At 38.3% G+C, this 24,577-nt stretch overlaps 1 pseudogene; it reads left to right on the top strand.

The window, feature by feature from the left end:
* Nucleotides 1-4,043: 4,043 nt before the first annotated feature.
* On the top strand, nucleotides 4,044-7,398 carry LOC112665638 (dnaJ homolog subfamily A member 1-like; annotated as a pseudogene).
* Nucleotides 7,399-24,577: the final 17,179 nt, after the last annotated feature.

Below are 24,577 nucleotides of genomic sequence, written 5' to 3' on the forward strand. Positions count from 1 at the left end.
CTCTCAAATAAATAAATCTTTTTAAAAGAAGAAAAAAAAAGAAAGAAAAACAGGAAGTATGTCCTACCTGCTTGGCCCTGCTTCTAGCACAGGGTCAAGCACATAGAAGATTTGCTGGAGATATTTTCTTTTTGTATCTGTAAGAATCTGCCAGTTGTTTCATATAGATTTCCTATTCTCTTTAGAGTTTCTAGGGGTACCTAGATACTTCAGCATTATACTGGATTGGCTTGACTATTCCACCTGGAGGGGAATCATGGACCAGGGGAGACAACAGCCTTTTTGACTCCGTCTGTGAGTTTATTGTATTTTAGCTTTTTTTGCAGTATTAATCCCATATTGTGTGATAAGAAAGAGTCATCTGATGTTATTGGGCTTGAACTAGGAAATAGGTTTAAATTTCCTGACCAACTCATGTGATCTGATAAAAATATATAATGGTCTATTCAGAAAGTTGAGAAGCAAAAGAAATCTTACTCTATCCACTCAGAAGATTTAGGTGTGAAATAGGGCTTGCCGATAGTATCATTTTGTTTAAGAGGTAAATTGACAAGCTTAAAATCTCTTATAAGAGCACAAGTTTAGCTTACAAAATATAAATTTCTGCTCATTTCAATAATTTTTACATGAACAAAGCAAGAGGTGCCATTTTAGCATGATCTACATACATCTCTGACTAATCATTAACTATTAACTTCTCTTGAGAAATAAAACTGAAGGTGGGAAGAATTATTTTACCTATCATACAGTGTATTGTTTAAGTTGTTTTCATGGTTTTTATTTTAAAACTTAGAAAGTATTTCCTAGGCCCTCTTTAGTCTCTAGACATATGCTGATATAAAGATAAGCATTTTCTTTCTTCATAGGTTTTTAATAGAAGAAAAATGGAGAACCCAGAGCATGAAATGTGCCCAGATGTCTCGGATTAAGGTAGCCAGAGAAAAATATCAGAAAAATAATCAGTGGATTTGTTAACTGTAATCCACACTGCAGAAAATCAGTCTCCATTTCTCTGACTGAAAGATACCATGTCAAGTTCGATGTCAGACTCTATCAAAGACCAGAGGGCTCTGCGTGTGTGTGTGTATGTGTGTGTGTGCATGCACATGCATGCTCATTCCTGTGGGTATAGTACTATTTCTCAGAGATGTAGGAAGGCTAATAGAGAAAATGAAGTGTCATAGAAACTGAGTAGATAGAATGAATACATTTTTTCATCTGAATTACCAATGACCCCCTTTTTGCCTGTATTTTTAGAACTTCAGTCCCCTCTACATCTTGTCTCTACAATATCCTTATTTAATCTGTTACATTCTTACAGCTTTCATGTACAAAGCAATTCATATCAAATTTATATCACTAGCCCAGTCCTTCCCTGATCACCAGACTCACATATCCTAGTGCTTATTTAACATAGCAAATCTAAAATCTCAAAAGCATTTCAAACTCAATGTATAAGAATAATTAGTGAACTCTCCTCACCAAAGGAGCCAGCCTCCAGCACACAGCCTCTCAGTCAATGGCACAACACACAAGAAATTACACAACCTATAAACCAGCTGCCTCATCACCAGCCTCTTTCTGGCCCATGCTTCCAGGCTGCTCTCCATTCTACCTCTCACAAAACCAAGTCTTGTCACCTTTTTTACTAAATATCTCTTAAATCTGACTTCTTCTCTTCCTCGCTTTCACAAACTTAATACCAAAGTACTAAAATATTAAATAACTGCCATTAAATAATACCAAAGTACTAAAATATTAAATAACTGCCATAACAGTCTTCCTGTTCTAACACATCTGACATGTAATCTAAGTGATATTTAAAATATATATACACTAATGACATAACCCTTCTTTTGAAAAACGCTTCAACATCTTTCTTAGAATAACACCAAACTCCATAACACAGCTTAGAAATCCCTTGTCAGGTCTAATCCTTGCTTACGTTGTCAGTATCTGTCTACACAAAATTTACCCAAACTCCCAGCACCACAACCCCCTAAATTAATTTCTGGAACTGGAACAGAGTTCCACCACACTGCATTTACAGACATTTTCCTTATACCTGGAATTCTCTTTTCTCTCTTCTTCATCAAGTCAACTCTCAAACTTTATATATAAGCCAAATGTTTAAGGATCCTTCCTTGAACTCCATGACAAGGTCAAATATCCCAACATTACAATCCCCTCCCCAGTACTTATCACATTTTTGGTCTTACATATATCAGTTTTTGAGTGATATATGATTAATGTTCTCCACTCTCACCTGACTGTAAATTACATAAAGTTTCAATATTTGTTTTTATATTTCTAGTGCCTTTTAAAGTCTCTAGCACATAATAAACACTAAAAAAAATTATTTACTGTATTGTTTTCTCTAAGTGATCACAGAAGTAAAATACTGATGTGTGGCTGAGGAGCTGGCTACAAAAGAAACAGCAACTCAGGGATCCCTGGGTGGCGCAGCGGTTTAGCGCCTGCCTTTGGCCCAGGGCGCGATCCTGGAGACCCGGGATTGAATCCCACGTCGGGCTCTCGGTGCATGGAGCCTGCTTCTCCCTCTGCCTATGTCTCTGCCTCTCTCTCTCTCTCTGTGTGACTATCATAAATAAATAAAAATTAAAAAAAAAAAAGAAACAGCAACTCAGACAGTGAAGGCTTCATTGGTAAGTCATTGAGTGCCAGGAGAAAACTGAAGAATTGTTCTACTTGTGTGACTGATATAAAAAGAAAATCCTATAAATGCCAAGGGAGTTTGTATGAAGGGCTAAATGCTTCAGAGACAAACTTTTTTATGATGTTTATCCTCATCTCTTTATGGTGATCATGTCCTTATAAGCTTTCTTGTGCATCATATCATAACATTATAAACCAACTTGTATATGTTGAGTTGGATAGTGTATATAAACTTCAAGCATTTGTATTACGGCTTGTTAACGACTATATTCCAGGGGAAAATAAGTTTTATTTTATGAGCACAGTAGTGTTTATAAAACTATAAGAATATTTATTAGCCCGATTTTCAGACTAAACTACTTGAAAATACAGAATATTTCATGGGACAATAATCACCAAAGATTTGCTGTGTACAGTGGATGGACACAAAACTACCTAACACTTTGTACTGCAAGTACTCTGCAAGGTCTTGGGATTCAGGCAGTGCTGCTGACTGTGCAGGTATTCTGGTTTGCATTCATCCGCTAAAAGGCATGGGATGGGGGTATTTCCTGCTCATATGATTCTAGGATAGAGTCTAGCAAGTGATTCTACGGTGGTCTCAGAATCATTTGTTTGGTAATCTTGCCTCAGATATTTTGGAAATGATCCCTTCTTACTTTCTTTCTCCTCTCATATTTGGAAATACATTCTTTTTTACATATATATCCAGGAGTTCTTGGATTATAGTGTTCAGGAGCAAGAAGCTACTGGCATCCATATGGCCAGCTGTAGGGTTTTCCCAGGGAGAAGTCTCTGTTAGATGAAGAAAATAGGCAGACCTATGAGGCTGACCTAAGCCACAATTTCATTAATCAGTTGACCTCCTTATGTCCCTACTCTGATCAGTATAATACAATGATGGTTTGAGTCTCTTGAAATTAGTGTTCATTCAGAGTCAATGTCCAATAACACTTCAAAAGTCTGATTGTTTCTCTTCCCTCAATGAAAGACTAATGGTCGTAGATCTCTTTGGGGAGTGGAAAAAAAATGAACTATATAATTTTTTTTTCTGTTTAATAGAGTTATTTCTCAAAGACTTGCCCCCCACTTTTAATTTAAAAGATTCTGGGTCTGGGACACCTGGGTGGCTCAGCAGTTGAGCATCTGCCTTTAGCTTAGGGTGTGATTCTGGAGTCCCAGGATCAAGTCCCGCATTAGGCTTCTTACAGGGACCCTGCTTCTCCCTCTGCCTATGTATCTGCCTATGTGTGTGTGTGTGTGTGTGTGTGTGTGTGTGTGTGTTTCTCATGAATAAATAAATAAAATCTTTAAAAAAAAAAGATTCTGCATCTGTAAAATAGCTCAAGTAAGCAAATTGAGCAGACATGACCTCTTACAGAATTCAGGTTAGACTTCTGGTCACTTGACCATCTACTTAAGTGAGGACATTACAGGTGCTTCAAGCAAAGTAAGGCTAACCTACTTGGATGGGAGTGGAAAGGCTACATTTACTGGCAAAAAGGATGCAATAGAATTTGGGGTTTCATGTCCCTAGCTCGATTAGAATCTTCCCATATGTCCTGATTCCAGTTTTCAAGATCTCAATCCTTCCCAGCCAGTGTCTTCACATTAACAGAAGACATTTTGCAATGCTTAAAAATCCAGAAATTCCCTCTCTTCAGTCCCTCACAATGCTGCAAATGTGGCCGAAAGTTTCATCTTTCGGCCAAATTCCCTAAAAAATGTCCAGCTATATCTAGGAACTTTCTACCTTGCCTCTTGACATTTTACCTGATAACAAAAACAAGCAGTGCCCACTCTCTCCAGCAGATGGAGCCATTAAACAAACGTGTCCTTAGGAAGACATCAGAAAACTTAGCTAACCCCTTTTCTGTATGGTCGGTCATCTGAGACATTGATAGCAACAGTTAACATCAGTAACTGACTTAACTACAGCTTACAGTTAAGAAAAGAAAAAAAATGCAATTAGTAGATACCATAAAAAAGCTTACGGAATGAGAGAAAATAATTAATTTTTATCTATTTTATAAAGCCCTGACCACAGAAGAGGCAAATTGATATGGAGGTGAGAGCATAAAAGCATGAGCTGACCTGTCTTCAGAGCTTAGTGAACTTGTGGTCTCTAGTGATACTTGGAATAACATGAGGGAGGTGAGCATGCACATCCTAGTGAGTGAGGGTGGGAGGGGACTGAGAGGAAGTTTTAAGATCCCTGCTGCCAGGCAAGCTGTTTACTGTCATCTCTGTAACGTAACCTGTACCAGAAACTGAAAGCTGAGATATATGAAGATTCACAATGAATCATTAGATCACTTTTTGCTCACCTCCACAATGCATCCAATTCCTTGGACAGCCCAATCAAATAGTTAAGTTAGCCTTAAAATTTGAAGAAGAGGAAAAAAAGCATGGAAACATATATGTAAATCAGTATTAACACATCTCACTTTTTAGTTTCCATTAACCAGAGAATCATACCACAGCACTCTAAATATAGAGGTGAACTATAAAACTGTCACAAAAACAAAAACTGTTTTTGGTAAAAACAATGGCAACAGAACCAGGACAGTAAATCTGAACTATACCAGTTGTGGATGAAAGAAGAAAAAAAAAAAAAAAGATCCAGTTACTATGAGATCAACAGGAATACTAAAAATTGGATGTTTCTGTGAAAAAAAAAATGGCTACAGAGATATGATTTAGAAATCAATTTCATCAGAATGCTTAGAAGTTGAAATGAATAGGATCTCTGATGTAAATCGAACAAATAGAAGGTAACCATGCAAAATAATCCCAAATTTGCTTTAAACAGTTCACTCTCTTGAGCCTTCAATTTGAGTACTAAAAAGTCACCACTTAAATAGTATGTACTACTTATTGAGCATAGTTTTAAGGTGTTTTAAGAATTTTAAATATATGTGAACCTTACCAAAAAGCTCCTAGGTAAGGGCTCCAGGAGTGGCTCAGTTGGTTAAGCATCTGACTCTTGATTTTGGTTCAGGTCAGGATCTCAGGGTCATGGGACCATGCCCCAAGGCTCCACACTCAGGCTCCACCCTCAGTGGGGAGTCAGCTTGAGATTCTCTCTCCCCCTCCCCCTGTCCTTCTCCTACTGCCCCTCTCTCAAATAAACAAATAAATCTCTTTTTTTTTAAGCTGCTAGGTAGACACTGCTATGATTCTCATTTTAAAGATGAAGAAATTGGCAGAATTTCCAGAACACTCGGTGAGACGCAGAGGAGCAGCGGCTGCCCGAGCTGCGCCCAGCAACGTGCTCCTTCCCGCTCCTCCACACCGGCCTTGGCCCTCTCACTGGCTGTAGAAAATGGTGAAAGAAACCACTTACTGGGATCCCTGGGTGGCACAGCGGTTTAGCGCCTGCCTTTGGCCCAGGGAGCTGGTGCATGGAGCCTGCATGGAGCCTGCTTCTCCCTCTGCCTGTCTCTGCCTCTCTCTCTCTCTCTCTGTGTGTGTGTGTGTGTGTGTGTGTGACTATGATAAATAAATTTTTTAAAAAAGTAAAAAAAAAAAAAAAAAAGAAACCACTTACTATGATGTTTTGGGAGTCAAACCCAATACCACGCAGGAGGAATTGAAAAAGGCTTACAGGAAACTGGCCTTGAAGTACCACCCTGATAATCCAAATGAAGGAGAGAAGTATAAACAGATTTCTCAAGATTATGAAGTGCTCTCTGATACAAAGAAAAGGGAATTACATGACAAAGGAGGAGAACAGGCAATTAAAGAAGGTGGAGCTGGTGGTGGTTTTGGCTCCCCCGTGGACATCTTTGATATGTTTTTTGGAGGAGGAGGCAGGATGCAGAGAGAATGGAGAGGTAAAAATGTTGTACATCAGCTCTCAGTAACCTTAGAAGATTTATATAATGGCACAACAAGAAAACTAGCTCTGCGAAAGAATGTGATTTGCAATAAATGTGAAGGCCCAGGTGGTAAGAAAGGAGCAGTCGAATGTTGTCCCAATTGCTGAGGTACTGGAATGCAAATAAGAACTCATCAGATAGGATCTGGAATGGTTCAGCAAATTCAATCTGTGTGCATGGAGTGCTAGGGCCATGGGGAACGCATCAGTCCTAAAGATAGATGTAAAAGCTGCAACGGAAGGAAGATACTTCGAGAGAAGAAGATTCTAGAAGTGCATATTGACAAAAGTGTGAAAGATGACCAGAAGATAACATTCCATGGTAAGAGAGACCAAGAACCAGGACTGGAACCAGGAGATATTATCATTGTTTTAGATCAGAAGGACCATGCTGTTTTTACTCAATGAGGAGAAGATCTTTTCATGTGTATGGATATACAGCTGGTTGAAGCCCGGTGTGGCTTTCAAAAGCCAATATCTACTCTTGACAACTGAACCATCGTCATCACCTCTCATCCAGGTCAGATTGTCAAACATCGGGATATCAAGTGTGTGCTAAACGAAGGCATGCCAATTTATCGTAGACCATATGAGAAGGGTCGCCTAATCATCGAATTTAAGGAAAACTTCCCCAAGAATGGCTTTCTCTCTCCTGATAAACTTTCTTTACTGGAAAAACTCCTATCTGAGAGGAAAGAAGTAGAAGAGACTGATGAAATGGATCATGTAGAACTGGTGGACTTTGATCCCAATCAGGAAAGACAGCGCCATTACAATGGGGGAAGCATATGAGGATGATGAACATCATCCTAGGGGTGGTGTTCAGTGTCAGACCTCCTAATGGAGCCAGTGAATAGCACTGCTGCTGGCATTTTACATGCAGTAGTGAATGAGTGAAGGACTATAATCATAGCTCACTACTTGCTATTGTTTTTGTTTTAATATTCAACTATAAGAGTATTTTAAAAGTTAAATGAAGAATAAACTCAAAAAGAAAAGCTCTGATTTTGCCCTGCGTGTATGATAACTTCAGTGTGCAAGATAAGTTTAATATTGTAAAAACTACTTTAAAAAAAAAACCTCCCCTAGCATTTGTTAGGCCATACCTTGTAATTGATTGCAGCTCTGTGTATGAAACAGTTCAGGCTGAAATGCTAGGTGTATGTATTGACTTCAGTGTATGACCCTTAATTGTTAAGCTATGAAGCTAAAACTTGTATTTAATTGGCAATCAGACAAAGAATTTATTAATTTATAGAGAAGTGTTGGTCTATAGTTACGTTAAGTGGGATTCATTGTGATGCCCCTGCATTTTAATGCCTCAACTGTTACTTGAAGATGACATGCTATGTAATTTGGCCTATGGTATCAGTGATTGAAAGGATACCTCTCTAAAGAAGGGGTTTATCATATGCTGCTGCTTGAGGGCTTGCACTTGTAGAATTGCATTCCCTTCTGCTGTGCCATCTTATATATATATATTAATATATATATATATATATATCAGTCCTGGTTACACTTTTTTTCCTTCTCTTTGGACCATGATAAACTTCAGAGTAGTGACTTCGGGAGCAGGGTAACTTAGAGTGAAGAAACATTGACGTGGAAAAGTTAATTTGCATGTATGAGACAGGAAGTTGTCTTCTAGGTATGTGACAGGCTTACTTTAAACCATCTAACTTATGCTCTGAAGTAACTGTAATTTCATGTTGGTAGTATAGCAAATTATGAGGAGCAGCTTTAATTGTATGTTTAAAAGTCATGTTCACAAGCTTAAATCTGGAATCAGAATTAAGCAATTGAAATGTATGAATGTCTCCTTAATATACTGATTACAAAGCATTTCCAATGTGTCACTACAGGCTCCCCAACCCCCCCCCCCCCCCCGATTGAAAGCACTGGTTTTTCACTAAAAAAATAAATAATAAATAAGGAAATAAATAAATAAATAAATAAATAAATAAATAAATAAATAAATTTATCCTTCTGGAGAATCTGAGTAAATTTTTAAAATCTCACATCTAGTAAGTGGCAAAGTGGAAATTTAACCTCAGGAAATCTGATTTCAGAGTCCATGCTTAACTATTATTCAGTTATATTGCATCTAAGGGCCAGATAGCAAAGTTAACTGAGTGAAGATAAGAGTTGTGGGGGACTGTGAACTTGGGCAGACCTTCAAAATTAGTATTATTATTTTATATTTAAACCTCCTGTGTAACAAAAATCCCATAATCATGAGCTAAATACCTTGGCTGTCTGTGATATGCAGACTGCCTTGGACCAGCATTATATAAACTTGATCATGAACATCACACATACATTTTAGCCCAGAAATATTAACAACATCAATCAATAATTCTCTTAGTCCTGAAGGAATCACCTGTGTTTTGGTGACAGTGTGTCAACCAAATAAATTTTGTCCGTGATCTAATATACCTCAACACAGAAAAGTTCATGAAAGAGATACACTTTTGAGTATTAGAAAAATTAATTTCACAAGTCCTATGGAATTTATGTGTTCCATAATTTTAATAATGAGAATCATATATAATCATGCTTTCCTCTCACTTTTAACTACCTCAAATCTCAAAGTTTGTTCTGGCTATCAGAAAGTTCAGAGTTAGATTCAGTACTAAATAATCACAGGTTTTGCCTACTTTTATGGCAATATATTAAGTTGCCTCCCTTTCTTTGATCCTCATAATGAATGAATATCTCTTCAAGTGTATATTTTTTACAAATCTACTCAAAAACTTTTAAAATAAATATTTAAAAGAAATCAATGTATATTTTAGTTTATTTATTGTTTTTGAGGCAACTCCAGGATATTTCTTCTCTTAGTAGGTGTCTGGATCTGGATTCATACCAAAGTACCTTCTAGAATAATTTGAGAGTAGGTCACTGAATACCAAGAGCCTTATTTTATGTGCATTGCTTCCTGTCCCTTGAAGAACTATACATTCTGCCTCTCCTGTACCACTAAGCCCTACGCTATGAACAGCAGAGGCATTTGAGTGAATTAATTAATAAATAACCAAATGAAGTATAAATATCTTCATTCTCAGAGGTTTAGAAACACCAGTTAAGCCTCTAACTCTCTTTTCTTTGGGGTCTGGATGGCAATTCTACAAGTTCAAAGGATTCAGTTTTATCTGAAGTTTCTATCAGAAGAGTCTTAGGAGTTCATATGAATAATTAGCCTAGCTATTAGTTGATCACCAATTTGTTGTCCCAAATCTATCATTCACTACGTGCTCTATCATGGAGATGGACTGTAAATTTTTCTGCCATGCCAACTGGTGCAGAGTCAAGTTTTGTCTGCTGAGGATATTAGAAGAACTCTGTAAGAGGAAGGAATTTCTCTTCCTGGTTCTAGTGTACTTTGTTCACCAGACTTTTACACAGTTGGGTTTTCTTCAATACTCAATGGCCAGTTGCTTGTAGCACCTGCCCCTGGGAAACTTTCAATGACACCTTTTCAGATGCTTTCATAATTGAGTGGTGGTCCCCTGCACCTCTGATGGTGGGCTTCCCCTCCTATGTGCTCTGGTGGCTCTGGAGTGAACTCCTAATTGTAGCGCCTTCCTGTGGACACTTTCCCCAGCCCGCCAGAGGGCAGATCTGAAGATTCCTGCTGATGTGGCACCTCACCTAACATTTCAGTTATCTGGTAAGTCATGCTGGTGTCTTCTGCTGAGGTCAGGATTTTGATCTGCAGTGTGGTATGGGGAGGGGGCTTGTCCTTCAATGTTTTCTCTCAGCCCAAGCATAAGTGAGTGGCTGTATCCTGTGTCTGATATTGTATTCTTTAGAGTTTTCTTTACCTCCTTTTAACCAATGCCCTATAAATTTAATCCTCTATTAATATTTTTTATATTAAATTTTCCAACAGGATGCCTGGGTGGCTCAGTGGTTGAGCATCTACCTTTGGCTCAGGTTGTGATCCCAGGGTCCTGGGATTGAGTTCTGCATCTGTGTTCCCACAGGGAGCCTCTTCTCCCTCTGCCTATATCTCTGCCTCTCTCTCTGTGTCTCTTATGAATAAATGAAAATATTAAAAAAAAGAAAAGAAAAATAAATTTCCCAGTTCAAGTTATTGTGGTTTCCAGCCTCTTGTGTAGGCCCTGACTAATATAAGAATGTAGTTAATTCAACTGAAATTTTAATTAATCCATTTTTTTTAACCTCCAGGACCTCTAGAATTTCCTCTGATTCAGTCGTATTCAAGCTTCTTAAGCAATGGAATATCATTTAGAGACAAAATCCTATGTGGAATACCAATAGGTATAATACATAAAAAATAAAAGTGCTTTGATTTAAGTGGGAATAGATTGCAAGATGCCCCAGGTATGGCTTCTCCTCCTCCCCCTTGCTCTCTGTCTGTGATGGTCTTGAAACATCTCTTGGGAACACAGAAGATTCTCAGGACACAGTGTCTTAGTGATCAAGGATTACTGTAACAAAATGCCACAGACTGAGTAGCTTAGGAAAAACAGAAACTTATTTCTCATAGTTCTAGAGGATAGAAGTCCAGATCAGGGTGTCAGCATAGTCAAGTGAAGGGTCTCTTCTAGGCTGCAGACTCCCAGTTATATCCTCACATGGTAGAGAGGGCCAGGAGCTCTGTGGGGCCTATTTTACAAGGCACTAATTCCATTCATAAAGGCCCTGCCCTTAAGAACTAATCACCTCCCAAAAGCCCCCCTTGTTGATGCCATCAAATTGGGTGTTAGGATTTCCACATACAGATTTTAGGGGTTTGCAAACATTCAGACCATAGTACACAACTTGAGAAACAACTTTGCATCCATTTTATGTACAATAAAATCAAGACCCTTCCTCCAAATTTATAACTTATATTAGCATATTTATTATAAGCAGTTCCTCTTTTATTCAAGAAATAAAATAATGGGAGAGGTGGGGCAAGATGGCGGAAGAGTAGGGTCCCCCGGTCACCTGTCCCCACCAAATTACCTAGATAACTTTCAAATCATCCTGAAAACCTATGAATTCGGCTTGAGATTTAAAGAGAGAACAGCTGGGATGCTACAGTGAAAAGAGCTCCCGCTTCTATCAAGGTAGGAACATGAAAAAAAAATAAAATAAAATGAAAAAGCATCCAAGGGGGAGGGGCCCCGCGAGGAGCCGGGCTAAGGCCGCGGGCGGGTGCCCCAGGACAGGAGAGCCCCGTCCCGGAGAAGCAGGAGCTTCACCAATCTTCCCGACAGAAAGGCGCTCGCAGGGAGCTCAGGCAGGATCCCAGGAGGGGAAGGGATGCCCTCAGGCTCCCAGGGGCACTAACAGAGGACCTGCGCCCCGGGGAAAGCGTGCCACACACTGGCCAAGCTCCCTAAAGGGCTGCCCCAGCGGGACCAGGAGCAGCTCGGGCGGCGGCTGAGGCAGCAGCTCTGCGTGGAGGGGGCTGCGCAGCCCGGGAGCGTGGTTCCAGCAGCGAAGGCCCCAAAACCCAGGGCGCCGGGGGACACAGCCCAGGATCCGGCCTTCTCCCCGGGACAGGCAGAGGCCGGGAGGACACAGGACAGCAAGGACACTCCTGCCGCTGGGCTGCCCGAGCTGTACAGATCAGCAACCCCCGCCCCAGAGCATCCATGCACCTGCAGACGGGGAGCTGCAGTAGTTACTGCAGGAGATGACTGCAGGGCTGGAGAGCTGGCCGCTGCCACTGTTGTTCCTCCTGGGGCCTCACAGGGTAAACAACCTCCACTGAGCCCTGCACCAGGAGGGGGCTGAGCAGCTCCCCAGGAGCTCACACCTGAGAATCAGCACAGCAGGCCCCTCCCCCAAAAGACCAGCTGGCAGACAGGGGAAAAACAAATTATTAAACAAGCAGCACTGGAAAGTTCCGGGGGAAGTCGAGGAAACTTCCAGGGGAAGTCAAGGGATTTACAGTATATAGAATCAGAGGATACTCCCCTTGTTTCTTGTTTTCTATTTGCTTCCCTCACCCCCCCCCCATTTTTTTTCTTTTCTTCTCTTTTTTTTCCTTTTTTTTCCTTTTTCTTTTTCTTTTCTTCTTTCTCTTCTCTCTTTTTCTCCTTTTCCCAATACAACTTGTTTTTGGCCACTCTGCACTGAGCAAAATGACTAGAAGGAAAAACTCACCTCAAAAGAAAGAATCAGAAACAGTCCTCTCTCCCACAGAGTTACGAAATTTGGATTACAATTCAATGTCAGAAGCCAATTCAGAAGCACTATTATACAGCTACTGGTGGCTCTAGAAAAAAGCATAAAGGACTCAAGAGACTTCATGACTGCAGAATTTAGAGCTAATCAGGCAGAAATTAAAAATCAGTTGAATGAGATGCAATCCAAACTAGAGGTCCTAATGACGAGGGTTAACGAGGTGGAAAAACAAGTGAGTAACATAGATGACAAGTTGATGGCAAAGAGGGAAACTGAGGAAAAAAGAGACAAACTATTAAAAGACCATGAAGATAGATTAAGGGAAATAAATGACAGCCTCAGGAATAAAAATCTACATTTAATTGGGGTTCCCTAGGGCGCCAAAAGGGCCAGAGGGCCAGAATGTGTATTTGAACAAATCATAGCTGAAAACTTTCCTAATCTGGTAAGGGAAACAGGCATTCAAATCCAGGAAATAAAGAGCTCCCTCCCTAAAATCAATAAAAACAGTTCAACACCTCGACATTTAATAGTTAAGCTTGCAATTTCCAAAGATAAAGAGAAGATCCTTAAAGCTGCAAGAGACAAGAAATCCCTAACTTTTATGGGGAGAAGCATTAGAGTAACAGCAGACCTCTCCACAGAGACCTGGCAGGCCAGAAAGGGCTGGCAGGTTATATTCAGGGTCCTAAATGAGAAAAACATGCAACCAAGAATGCTTTATCCAGCAAGGCTCTCATTCAGAATGAAAGGAGAGATAAAGAGCTTCCAAGATAGAAACTGAAAGAATATGTGACCACCAAACCAGTTCTCCAAGAAATATTAAGGGGGACTCTGTAAAAGAAAGAGGAAGTCCAATGGAACAATCCACAAAAAGAGGGACTGAATGGGTATCATGATGACATTAAATTCATATCTTTCAATAGTAACTCTGAATGTGACTGGGCTTAATGACCACATCGGAAGGCGCAGGGTGTCAGACTAGATAAAAAAGCAGGACCCATCTATTTGCTGTCTACAAGAGACTCATTTTAGACAGAAGGACACCTACAGCCTGAAAATAAAAGGTTGGAGAACCATTTACCATTCGAATGGTCCTCAAAAGAAAGCAGGGGTAGCCATCCTTATATCAGATAAACTAAAGTTTATCCCGAAGACTGTAGTGAGAGATGAAGAGGGACACTATATCATACTTAAAGGATCTATCCAACAAGAGGGCTTAACAATCATGAATATTTATGCCCCGAATGTGGGAGCTGCAAAGTATATCAATTAACAACCAAAGTTAAGACATACTTAGATAATAATACACTTATACTTGGGGACTTCAATGTAGTGCTTTCTACAATCGACAGGCAATCTAAGCACAACACCTCCAAAGAAACAAGAGCTTTAAATGATACACTGGACCAGATGGATTTCACAGATATTTACAGAACTTTACATCCAACGCAACTGAATACACATTCTTCTCAAGTGCACATGGAACTCTCTCCAGAATAGACCACATACTGGGTCACAAATCAGGTCTGAACTGATACCAAAAGATTGGGATTGTCCCCTGCGTATTTTCAGACCATAATGCTTTGAAACTAGAACTAAGTCACAAAAAGTTTGGAAGGACCTCAAACACGTGGAGGTTAAGGACCATCCTGCTAAAAGACGAAAGGGTCAACCAGGAAATTAGAATAGAATTCAAAAGATTCATGGAAACTAAGCAGAATGAAGATACAACCATTCAATATCTTTGGGATACAGCAAAAGCAGTCCTGAGGGGGAAATACATCGCAATACAAGCATCCATCCAAAAACTGGAAAGAACTCAAATACAAAAGATAACCTTACACCTAAAGGAGCTGGAGAAAAAACAGCAAATAGATCCTACACTCAGCAGAAGAAGAGAGTTAATAAAGATTCGAGCAGAACTCAATGAAATCGAGACCAGAAGAACTGTGGAACAGATAAACCAAACCAGGGGTTGGTTCTTTGAAAGAATTAATAAGATAGATAAGCCCTTAGCCAACCTTATTAAATAGAAGAGAGAGAAGACTCAAATTAATAAAATCATGAATGAGATAGGAGAGATCACTACCAACACCAAGGAAATACAAACGATTTTAAAAACATATTATGAACAGCTATATGCCAATAAATTAGGCAATCTAGAAGAAATGGACGCATTTCTGGAAAGCCACAAACTACCAAAACTGGAAGAGGAAGAAATAGAAAACCTGAACAGGCCCATAACCAGGGATGAAATTGAAGCAGTCATCAAAAACCTCCCAAGACACAAGAGTCCAGGGCCAGATGGCTTCCCAGGGGCATTCTATCAAACGTTTAAAGAAGAAACCATACCTATTCTACTAAAGCTGTTTGGAAAGATAGAAAGAGATGGAGTACTTCCAAACTCGTTCTATGAGGCCAGCATCACCTTAATTCCAAAACCAGACAAAGACCCCACCAAAAAGGAGAATTACAGACCAATATCCCTGATGAACATGGATGCAAAAATTCTCAACAAGATACTAGCCAATAGGATACAACAATACATTAAGAAGATTATTCACCATGACCAAATAGGATTTATCCTCGGGATGCAAGGCTGGTTCAACACTCGTAAAACAATCAATGTGATTTATCATATCAGCAAGAGAAAAACCAAGAACCATATGATCCTCTCAATTGATGCAGAGAAAGCATTTGACAAAATACAGCATCCATTCCTGATCAAAACTCTTCAGAGTGTAGGGATAGAGGGACATTCCTCAGCACCTTAAAAGCCATCTACGAAAAGCCCACAGCAAATATCATTCTCAATGGGGAATCACTGGGAGCCTTTCCCCTAAGATCAGGAACCAGACAGGGATGTCCACTCTCACCACTGCTATTCAACATAGTACTGGAAGTCCTAGCCTCAGCAATCAGGCAACAAAAAGAAATAAAAGGCATTCAAATTGGCAAAGAAAAATCAAACTCTCCCTCTTCGCAGATGACGTGATACTGTACATAGAAAACCCAAAAGCCTCCACCCCAAGATTGCTAAAACTCATACAGCAATTTGGCAGTGTGGCAGGATACAAAATCAATGCCCAGAAGTCAGTGGCATTTCTATTTACTAACAAAGAGACTGAATAAGGAGAAAATAAGGAGCCAATTCCATTTACAATTGCACCCAAAGCATAAGGTACCTAGGAATAAACCTAACGAAAGAGGTAAAGGATCTATACCCTAAAAACTACAGAACACTTCTGAAAGAAATTGAGGAAGACACAAAGAGATGGAAAAATATTCCATGCTCATGGATTGGCAGAATTAATATTGTGAAAATGTCAAAATTACCCAGGGCAATTTATACGTTCAATGCAATCCCTATCAAAATACCATGAAAGTTCTTCAGAGAGTTGGAAAAATCATCTTAACATTTGTGTGGAATCAGAAAAGACCCGAATAGCCAGGGGAATTTTAAAAAAGAAAACCATAGCTGGGGGCATCACAATGCCAGATTTCAGGTTGTACTACAAAGCTGTGGTCATCAAGACTCTGTGGTACTGGCACAAAAACAGACACAGAGATCAATGGAACAGAATAGAGAACCCAGAAGTGGACCCTGAACTTTATGGTCAACTAATATTCTATAAAGGAGGTAAAACTATCCATTGGAAGAAAGACAGTCTCTTCAATAAATGGTGCTGGGAAAATTGGACATCGACATGTAGAAGAATGAAACTAGACCACTCTCTTGCACCATACACAAAGATAAACTCAAAATGGATGAAAGATCTTAATGTGAGACAAGATTCCATCAAAATCCTGGAGGAGAACACAGGCAACACCCTTTATGAACTCGGCCACAGTAACTTCTTGCAAGATACATCCATGAAGGCAAAAGAAACAAAAGCAAAAATGAACTATTGGGACTTCATCAAGATAAAAAGCCTCTGCACAGCAAAAGAAACAGTCAACAAAACTCAAAGACAACCTACAGAATGGGAGAAGATATTTGCAAATGACGTATCAGATAAAGGGCTAGTTTCCAAGATCTATAAAGAACTTATTAAACTCAACACCAAAGAAACAAACAATCCAATCATGAAATGGGCAAAAGACATGAAGAGAAATCTCACAGAGGAAGACGTAGACATGGCCAACATGCATATGAGAAAATGCTCTGCATCACTTGCCATCAGGGAAATACAAATCAAAACCACAATGAGATACCACCTCACACCAGTGAGAATGGGGTTAATTAACAAGGCAGGAAACCACAAATGTTGGAGAGGATGCGGAGAAAGGGAAACCCTCTTACACTGTTGGTGGGAATGTGAACTGGTGCAGCCGCTCTGGAAAACTGTGTGGAGGTTCCTCAAAGAGTTAAAATAGATCTTCCCTAAGACCCAGCAATTGCACTACTGGGTATTTACTACAAAGATACAGATGCGGTGAAACGCTGGGACACCTGCACCCCGATGTTTCTAGCAGCAATGTCCACAATAGCCAAACTGTGGAAGGAGCCTCGGTGTCCATCGAAAGATGAATGGATAAAGAAGATGTGGTCTATGTATACAATGGAATATTACTCAGCCATTAGAAACAATAAATACCCACCATTTGCTTCGACGTGGATGGAACTGGAGGGTATTATGCTGAGTGAAATAAGTCAATAGAAGGACAAACATTATATGGTCTCATTCATTTGAGGAATATAAAAAATAGTGAAAGGGAATAAAGGGGAAAGGAGAGGAAAATGAGTGGGAAATATCAGAAAGGGTGACAGAACATGAGAGACTCCTAACTCTGGGAAAAAAACAAGGGGTGGTGCAAAGGGAGGTGGGCGGGGGGTGGAGGTGATTGGGTGATGGGCACTGAGGGGGGCACTTGATGGAATTAGCACTGGGTTTTATGCTATATGTTGGAAAATTGAATTCCAATAAAAAAGAAAAGCTAGGTTAGTGGTAATAATATCAGAAAATATAATGTATCAGAATAAATTATGAAGATATATAAAACCTGGATCAACCAAATATTCAATATATTTTGCTGCTAAGATTCTCCCATCCTAAAATACACCAAACCTAGGATTTATCAGCACATCAGAGCAAGCCATCACAGAACAAATAATTTCTGTCCTATAAAAACTCCTTTGGCTAATAGAAAAAAAAAAAAACCTACCCAATGCAATTTACTATAGAACTTGTTATAGAAGTAACCCAACCCCATGAAGTAACCTGTGAACCAGACGAGGACAATGTCACCTTTAAAATAATTTCCAAATAAATATGAAAGTCTGTATGTCTATAAAGAGTATAATGAGGCAAAAGAAATCCAACCGAATGAAACATTTGCTATTATCCTAAAAATGTACTCTATTAAAGGATTTCTTGAATTGATATTCTAACCATTCTCAATATTGGATTGGACTCAGCCGGGAACCAGGACAGACCTGGAAGTGGATAGATGGAACCATATACAATGATTGGTAAGTCCTGAGTATATCATTTATACACCCAAAGATGGGGCTCCCAGCCCTTTCCCATCAGGGAGAGATCTGAGTTACAACCCATACACACCATTCTCCTGCTAGTTTCCTTTGTGGTGGAGAATCAAATGAGCCCAGAGAAAAAGTGGTAATGTTGTATAAACTATTTTTGTGGTATTGTGGTATTTTAAGTGGTATTGTTGTACAAAGTATTTAATACTTACAGTATTCCAAAGAATGCTTCATAATTGTTGTACCATTTGACCTACACAACAGTTGTGGGAAGGAGATATATTTATCTCCACTTTACTTAATGTTCAAAGATGTGAATACCTACAATATTTTACAACACATATTTACAATGTATTTGACAATAAATCCTGCACTTCTCATCATATAGTTTATAGATTTTTTTGAGTTTATAAAGCCATATTTTAGGTTCAAGGTATATGAATTCACTTTGCTTTATATTCAAACACTTATAGTGTTGGGCTGGAGTAAAAGCTCAGACAGAGGTAATGTTTTCTCTAATTCTTCCAATCAGTACTCACCCATTCTGTTGCTTTTTTTTTTTTCTTTCTGTGTTTCATTTCAGGATTAAAATTATTGGAATTGGAGAATGTGCCTACCTACACAAAATTGGGATTAGCAGTGCCAGCACTCACTTGGTTAGAAAATGGATTTGCAGCAAACCTGACACATGTATACCCAGAAGTTAAGACATCATAGATCTAAGATACTTTACATAAAATGTAGTTTTCATTCCTCTTGAAAAAAATATATTGGGATCCCTGGGTGGCGCAGCGTTTGGCGCCTGCCTTTGGCCCAGGGCGCGATCCTGGAGACCCGGGATGGAATCCCACGTCGGGCTCCCGGTGCATGGAGCCTGCTTCTCCCTCTGCTGATGTCTCTGCCTCTCTCTCTCTCTGTGTGTGACTATCATAGATAAATAAAAATTTTAAAAAAGAAAGAAAAAAATATATTAATATAAAAGTACATGAAATTCATGTTTAGAAATTTTCATTGGTGTTTTTTTTTACTCCAAATCTTTAAATCCATTTTTATACATCTATTAGATTCTTAGTATTCAAGAAATATATGACCCAACATATGTCCCCAAATCCTTTATAAAATAAAATTTCTGATATGCAATACATTAAAATATGAATGAAAAATTTAAATGACATTTTAAGATATTTACTCATATGAATTCAGACTAATATCATTTAAAATTACTTGTTTATCTAAGAACTCTAATATTTTTCCTTATCTTCTTACTTTTATTATCAATACTAGTTGTTGATTTTCTTTCAGTTTGTAATATTTATGAGATTCACTTGTGAATGTAGTGTAATTTAAACACAGCATTGTGCTGAGATGTGTTGATTTACTACCTAAACATATCTCTTTCATATACCACCTTGCAGCACCTTGAAATTTCATGTTCAGACCATCATGCGAGTGGCATCAAGATTTTGAGTGAACAGTATGAACTAGCGGCTTTCTAGTAGTGAATGCCGGGAACCTGTTGGATAATGGACAATATGAATGGTACCAATTTGGGAAGCAGATGGGTGAGGGAGCAATCTGAACTTTGCTGTTCAAGCTTCTAGTTCAGAAAATGATTAATTAGGTTCTGTATCAGAATGGGTAACGTTTCAGAGAATATTATTTCCATGTTTGCTCAAGGTCAACAAGATCTCTGTTAACCGTAATCCTTTTCTTAAAAGTAAAATCTGTGACCTGCATCCTATGGATGTGTAATGTATACTCATTGATAGAAATAAGAACATTTATAATAGACAAGTAAGAACATAGGAAAATCACTTAGGAAAGTCTCATTCTTGCATCTTTCACAAGCCAGGCCACATTTCCCATCTTTTCACCCCCCTCTTTGCACTCTCATTTTCATTTCCTTTTCCTCCCTGAACTTCCCCTCCCCCATTCTTCAGAAAATCAGAGATTGGTTAGGTGAAACTTCCACAAAGAGTTATCAAACAGTGTTAAGAAGTGCACAAATAAATGTAGGCGATGTATGAAGAGGTTCAGTGGCAGCAGAAGGAAGAAAGTGTCCAACATCTGAGAAAGAGATTCACAGTGAAATCATTACATGGGAAAATATTGTTAAACTGACAAGTCAAGTAAGGGTTTTCCAGGAAAAAAAATTATCAGGAAGAACATTGCCAGCAGAGTGGAAAGCACACACGAGGGTACCAAATATTGCACCATTGGGAAATTATCCTAGTCTGGAAGCCCTGGGATGAGAGGTGTGAGATAGGAGAGAGTAGGAACTGAGGTTGGGATTGAGAAAGAGGAAAAGAAACAGGAGGAGGAGGAGGAACAAAGAGGGCCCAAACCAGGTTTAGGAGGATTTGGATGCCATGTCAAGGGAGAGTTAGCATTGACGCTTTCAGTTATTGCTCTAAAGTTACTGAATTCTTGTAAATAAGATAGTGACATCTTCAAATATACAATTCAGAATAATTCTCAGGGCAGTATAAAAATCTGTCTGATGGACTAAGAAATTATTTAGAAGCCTTTTCAATTGACTAGAAGAAGAAACGATAAGGACAGTGCCAGAAACAGTGGCAGGGAGAACAGAGAGGAGTGAATGTATTCAAGAACTCTTTCAGAGAGAAAATCTTAGAAAATACAGGATGAAGGGGATGAAGGAGAAATAGACATCAGGAATAAATCCCAGGGAATAAAGGGGAAAGGAGAGAAAATGAGTAGGAAATATCAGAAAGGGAGACAGAACAAGAGAGACTCCTGACTCTGGGAAACAAACTAGGAGTGGTGGAAGGGGAAGTGGGAGGAGGGTGGGGTTGACTGGGTGACGGGCACTGAGGGGGGCACTTGATGGGAGGAACACTGGGTGTTATTCTATATGTTGAATATTGACACCAATAAAAAATAAATATTTTTTTTTAAAAAGGAATAAATCCCAGGTCAGGCAGATGAATCATGGTGTTCTTAATAACTAAAGGAAAACAAAAGACACTTTCAAATTACTGAGTTTTAGAGGTGCATAGGAAATTCAGATGGAGATGTTTAGTTGAATGTCGAATGTAGAGTTCTGGAACTCATGAGCAGATCTGGGCTGGATACATGACATGGACACAAATAGAGGTGCAGAGGTCTGAGGGATGAGCTGAGATGACAAAAGGAGCATAGTCCTTGTTAGCAAAGAGCAGGTGATTATTTGCTTAATGAAAAAAATAATTTTCTTTTATAAACTCTTATTTCTTGATTTTTGTTTTATTTTTCAGGTATGCTCTAAATTTAGGTTGTTAAGGTTGGTCACAGAGCTGAATCTGTGGCAGAAGAGCACTGGTAGAGCAATAGTAGAAGTTTAGACAAATAAGTTAGCTTTTATAGAAGTGTTTTTTTATGTATACTAATAGAAGTGTTAAATGAGAGAAGTGCATTATTTTTCAGAAGACAGATGCTGAATGGCTCTGAAGAATTGAATCTACAAAACTTCTAATACTGAATAGTGTCCAAAAACAAGTAGGAAAAAGCACTGCTTCTTTGCCCTTTCAAGTTATAGTTTTAAAAATTGTATGATCATTTTATCAGCCCTCTCTAATAATGTCAAGAATCCCTTTGTATGATTCATAGCTTTTATGGCATCTAATGCTATTATATACTTAATAACATAGACTTTAAAGTTGTCTGCCTCAAGTGTACTAATTAATATTAAAATAAACTTGTTACTTTGGAAACAAATTGAGACTTTTGGCATATTTTAAGTCAAAATATTCTTACATTGCAAAACAATAATGAATAATTGTGCCTGGAAATGCATATCCCTGAAATTTTGGAGAGACAACTTCTAAAAGTTAAAACATTTTTATATTTGATTAAAATTTGTGTTATATTTTTAAGTGTAATATATATATATATGTAATACTTATTAACATATATACTTAAGAACATATGTATATGTTATACATATGTGTATATATATATGCACATACCCCCTAGGTATATATTTTTAGTATGTATATATTTATAGTATATATGTGTGTATATATAATATACTGAGTATAAACAAAATATGAGAGTAATATGTTGATTTATACAATGATTAGTGGAAAAGTCAGGGTTTTCAAAGCAATTGAGGATAAATGAGGGGAAAGAAGATGTTTAGGAATATAACCTTATCATTGTGTAAGAGTGAATATATGATATTTCATTTGACTTGAAAAATGCTTACTTGGAAATGGGAATACTAACTCAATTGCTATACAGTATCCATGGGTATGTTTCCAGTGTAGTGATTTGATACATATGAACAGTTTACTGTTAACAGTTATTGAACAATTCTTTTTTATTTTCCCTTGAGAATTCTATTTTGGGGTTGGTCCAATGGCACACCCAACATGTATGTGTCAGACCTACCACCTTTGAGTTGCCATAACATCTAATATGCATTTTAACTGTTAAAATAATCCAATTTTTTGTCTTTGATTTAGGAAATAATCAAACTGGTTTCAGGGAATTTAAAAAAGTTCAGTGGGAAAATATGATAATGGCAGAAAGGAAGCCCTCAAGAGTAAAACAGAAAAGTAGTATGGAGAGTTCCTTAGCTAAGGGTGTTCCAACAGGTCCACCCTGCTTGAAATCGCTATTCAGCAAAGCAGCATGAAGGGGGCATGTCCCAAGGTGCACCTTCCCATATTAACACAGCATCACAGAGAAACTTGCTGAAGGGGGCAAATGAGCAGTACAACTGGTTCTTTTCTCTTTTTCACACTTCTAGCCTACCTAATGTTGGATCTTATTTGGTTTTTATTACTAATGCATCAGATGAGGTGAAAAATGGTTACATGGTACAAACATTTTCAAAGAAGGGAAAAAAGGGTCAAGGAACAATGGGAGCAGGAAATGACATAATTAGATTTCAGGAGCAAAAGATTCTCAGCCATTCTTCCTTTCTCAGGGAGAGTAGGCAGATTTCGTGGTTGACTTTAATGGGAGTATAAATGGGAAAGTTTCTAGTGGTCTCATCAAAGCCTTTAGTGAAGCGACAGTGAATCAAGTTATCCCCAACTGCATATAAACAAACCTCTCTACATTCCAAAAGAAGTCTAAAGTTTAAGGATAAAAATTTTTGAAGTGCCATAAATTATATATTTATTCCTAAAGGATTTTCTACTGAGAATCTTCTAATTTACATTATTTAATATGCTCACCTCCCAACAATTAGAATCACTGTATAATTAAAAATAGTAATTTGGAGAACTGGGTAATCTAAAAATAACTTTAGTTGTTATGATTCAGACAATCTAATCCCTTAAAAATTTACATATATGTATAGTGGAAATAATAAGACAAGCTTTGATTTCGAGTAGGATTCTTAGACATGGCTTATTGAATTCACGGTAATTTTTAGAATTCTTGTATCAAAATTTCACTAGTAAAATATTTCCTTATGTGCAATTTTAGAACTTAGTGGGAAATATTTCTTTTTTAAAATATTTTATTTATTTATTCATGAGAAACACAGAGAGAGAGAGAGAGGCAAAGACACAGGCAGAGGGAGAAGCAGGCCCCATGCAGGGAGCCTGATGTGGGACTCGATCCCAGGTCTCCAGGATCACACCCTGGGCTAAAGGCGGTGCTAAACCACAGAGCCACCCGGGCTGCCCCTATTATTTCAAGAATAACCCTTGAACAAGAATTCTGTCTTTTTAAAATCCAGCCAGACTAATTGTTTTATGTTTTAATATTTAATTACTTGTTTAAACATTTAAAACAAAATCTGAGTTTCAAAGAGCATTGATAATTTAGCTTTGAATTTTAAAAAGATACAGACCTCTTAATATTCTATCATTCTTCCTCGCTTCTCCTTAACTGCAACTTGTAACATTTTTCCCACATTACATCAAATGTACACATTAATAAAATAGTACATGTTTCCATTCATTATACTAAATAAAAATGGATTTATGTTCTTTGTGTTCAATTTTTTAAGTGAGTTTAAGTTCTTATATTTCATTCTCTGTAAACTATAATTACTTCTGTTCACACATATCAATTTGCAATAATTTTTTTAAAATTCATGTATTACCTTTAAGTTTTTCTCTTAGTGGATCTAAGACCTTAAAGTAAGTTTCCAGGGATCCCTGGGTGGCACAGCGGTTTGGAGCCTGCCTTTGGCCCAGGGCACGATCCTGGGGACCCTGGATCAAGTCCCACGTTGGGCTCCCAGTGCATGGAGCCTGCTTCTCCCTATGTCTCTGCCTCTCTCTCTCTCTCTCTCTCTCTCTGTGACTATCATAAAAAAAAAAAAAAAAGTAAGTTTCCCGTTGATGAATTCATATGTAATAATCTCTCTGCTCTAAGTCTCAATGTAGGTTCTAGGTTAAACACAAAAACAAACAACAAACCTGAAC

The sequence above is a fragment of the Canis lupus genome, chromosome 27 (genome assembly GCF_003254725.2).
Source record: "Canis lupus dingo isolate Sandy chromosome 27, ASM325472v2, whole genome shotgun sequence".
NCBI lineage: Eukaryota > Metazoa > Chordata > Mammalia > Carnivora > Canidae > Canis > Canis lupus.